The 3,800-nt window shown below is 36.6% G+C and overlaps 1 pseudogene; it reads right to left on the minus strand.

Moving 5' to 3' along the window:
• Positions 1–429: 429 nt before the first annotated feature.
• Positions 430–1,067, minus strand: LOC102764927 (annotated as a pseudogene).
• Positions 1,068–3,800: the final 2,733 nt, after the last annotated feature.

Raw genomic sequence — 3,800 nt, forward strand, 5'->3', positions numbered from 1 at the left:
AGGTTGGCTGTGGGAGCTCACTGACCACCAAGGGGCAGCTCCTGCATTAAGCATCTGCCTTCTGGTGGTCAGTGTGCATCATGTCGACTGATCGACTGGTCATTTGGTCGACCGGTCGTTAAGGTTGCTTAGGCTTTTATATATATAGATTAGCCTGCACTATTCCATATAAAAATATTTCTCAATATCAATCTTAATATGATGCATGCAGTCCTTCTCACAGATGTCCTAAAATTCAGTTGTTATTTATTTTATTTTTAAGGGTGAAATTTAATCTTTATTTACAGGATACTGCAAGATATGAAATTGCACACAGGAATAAGAAACCTATTGGGAGAGGAAGCTTCATATAGTATCTATAGTTTGGAACTGTTCAAGTATAGTATGATTGTAAAAAGTGCTACAATAATGACATTTAAAAGAGAGTTCTTAGTAGAGAAACAGTAAGGCAAACTTATACCAAACATAGTCTACAACAACTTTTTGTCCTAGTAAAGTTCCCAGGAGTGCCACCTGAACTTGGAATGTACAGCCTTCAGAGGTAGTTTCTGGCACAATACTTTGATCTTCCTCTCCTCTACAGAGAAACACTTCTCATACACAGACTCATTTTCATGCTTTTGCAGAGCTTCCATTTTGTCCAAATCTCCACATTCTTCAATCATTACACTGTTTCTCAGTTTCACCTAGTTTCTCAGCAGCCTGCAAGATCTTTGAAATGGCATCCAGAATAACCAGAATAACTCTGATATCTTTCACAGCTACGATATCACAGGTTCTATAATGCCACAATGAACAAGGTATACAATCTGTTCAACTGTTCCATAACTTGTAGAGTTGGTCACAGCCTGCACAGCTCCCTTTTCTGCCTTAAAGGCTGCCTTAGAGAGAATTCCAGTGAGGAATGGGACTAATCCATGATTCACAACTTGCTGTATCTGGTCCTGGTGGCCAGCTGTGATTTTTGACATTGTCCACATAGCTTCCTTCTGGAGTTCATAGTACAACCTGAGTCTGTTCATTTGCTCATAGGTAACAAGATTTCCTATGGCTCTTAATCCATTCATTTGGACCATCAATAAAGTAGGAAATGGCCCCACCACTATCTGCTAATAAATACTACTGGATCACATTGCAGGAGACAAATTAAAATAGGAAGAATTTGCTCAGCACCATCTAACAGAGCTACAGATTTCTTGTTGTGTCAAAGGTTTGAAAGTGTCCAAGTAAAGTTACTAAGTATCCACATGCTAAAGATGACATATCAGGAACTGTAAGAAGAGCCAACAGTGGGTCAACTGTACCGTATGTGATAATTAAGTCTTGGAAAACAAACCATCACCTGCAATGTTTCCTGGAGCTCATACAGCTTGTTCACGGATGTGAGCATGGGGAGATGCCAGCAGAGAAATGAATGCTGGGATAGCACCTGCATCTACTACAGCCTTGGTCTGTTCTGAGGTCCTGGAAGCAGTGATAGTGACGGCCTCAACAGATGCAAACAGAATGGGACTATACTCAGTTTTGCCAAAGAAGAACAAAAATTTTGGAATCAAACCAGCCTGGATTATGTTGTCTATTGGTGGCTGTTTTTCCCCTAGAAGCAGTGTCCTAGCAGCTTGAGTAGTTTGGAGCTGGTTTCCCAAAGTGTTGCTATTTATGCCTTTGACAATGTCCTCATCAGACCAAATTACTGTGCCCTGGTTGTTGCTGATTTTTAGAGTGAACAGGAGAGCAAGAGACACAGAGAGACAAACATCAATGTAAGAGAGACACATTGATTGGTTGCCTCCTGGATTGAGCCTGCAACTGAGTATGTGCCCTCGACTGGAATCGAACCCAGAACCCTTTGTCCAAGGGCTGATGCTCTAGCCACTGAGCCAAACCAGATAGGGCATTGCTGTTTTAAACAATCATAGAATGGCCTTAACTAAAAATTAACTAAGAAGTAGCCTGAGTTATTAAAATTTCTATAGATGAACTAATTGAATAAAAAGCTATGCATAGTTTTAAGGCATTTAATAAACACTCATACTGCACTGTTGAAAGTAGGTATGAAATAACTCTTCTAGATTACTTTATAAAAGTACCTTTTTCCCCAACACCAAAACTTCCTCTTTTTTTTCATTTTTTTTTTATCCCTCTTCGCTGATGTGCTGGATAAAAGGCAATATCTCAGTTTGCAAATATTTGTCCAACAAATTTTTTTTTATTACCCTTGTATATATTTATTTTTATTGCCCTTCATGTTACTGTCTGTCCATTTTCCCATGTAAATATAATTTTTATGTCATTTCTTATGTAAATGTGCCATTTGAATTTTTAATTGATTTGAAAGAGCCATTTATATAGATTACTAATAGTAAACCTTCATATATTTATTATAACTTTCTCTGTAATAAAATCTTTCGCCGAAACCGGTTTGGCTCAGTGGATGGAGCGTCGGCCTGTGGACTGAGCGGTCCCAGGTTCGATTCCGGTCAAGGGCATGTACCTTGGTTCCGGGCACATCCCCCGTAGGAGATGAGCAGGAGGCAGCTAATCAATGTTTCTCTCTCATCGATGTTTCTGACTCTCTAGCTCTCTCCCTTCCTCTCTGTAAAAAATCAATAAAATATATTTTTTTAAAAAATCTTTCAAACTGGAAAAATCTAAAATATTAACAAATAAGTGATTGATTTAAACACATTGTCATTCATTCATATAATAGAATATACAAGGCTAATGTTAGAAAAAGTAAAGTAGCTCTACTTTACTGTGCTAACAAGTGCTGACAAGAAAAAATGTCCATGATATACTATTGCAGGAGAAAGACTAGGTGCAAAGTATCACTCAGAATGACTCTTGTTTGGAAAAGGTTGTGTATTTAGGCACACACAATATATGTGTATTGAGAAAGGTCTGGAAATATGTGAACAAATGATTAAAAATAGTCACCTATGAAGGGAGGGGTTGAAGAAAGTAAGGGAACACTAATTATTTTTTACATAAAATAACTAGTTTGACAATTAGTATTGTTTGGTGTTTTTATATCAATATACAATGAATTCACAATGAATATGCATTACTTTCCCAACTGAAAAATGCTAATCGATAAAAATGGAACACATTTTAATTTTTGTGTAGCTATATCTTATCTTGTATAGTTTTTACCTTTGGCTTCAAACCTAGAAAGATCTTTCTTGAGCCAAAATTATATCGGTATTTTTTTACTTTAACATTTTTATAACTTTGCTTTTTGACAAACTTAAATTATAACTTTAATCAATTATAATTTATTTTGCTGTAATATGACTCACAAACAACAACAATAATTACCTTTCTCCAACTTTGTTATAAATTATTTTGTATACATATTATCTGTGTCTGAGTTAAATATTCTGTTCTACTGACCTATCTTTCTAATTAAATAATAATATCACACTTGTTTTAATCTTTATACCCTTAAATACATTTTATTTTTATTTTTAAAATATTTTTATTGATTTTAAGAGAGAGGAAGGAAGAGGGGGAGAGAGAGAAACATTGATGTGAGAGTGCAATGTGGATTGGCTGCCTCCTGCCACTCTACCCACCCACTGGGATCAAGCCAAAACCCAGGCATGTAACCTGACCAAGAATCTAACCTCAACCTTTTGGTGTGAGGGATGACGTCCAATCAACTGAGCCACACCTGCTGGGGCTTAAATACATTTTATTGTCTGATAGGTAAACAAAAGATAACCTGTGGTCTGAAAGGAAAATATTTACAACACATATAATGGAAACGTTGTAAAGACCCTAAATATGTCAAGAATGCC

Source organism: Myotis davidii, unplaced genomic scaffold (genome assembly GCF_000327345.1).
Source record: "Myotis davidii unplaced genomic scaffold, ASM32734v1 scaffold197, whole genome shotgun sequence".
NCBI classification, from domain to species: Eukaryota; Metazoa; Chordata; class Mammalia; order Chiroptera; family Vespertilionidae; genus Myotis; species Myotis davidii.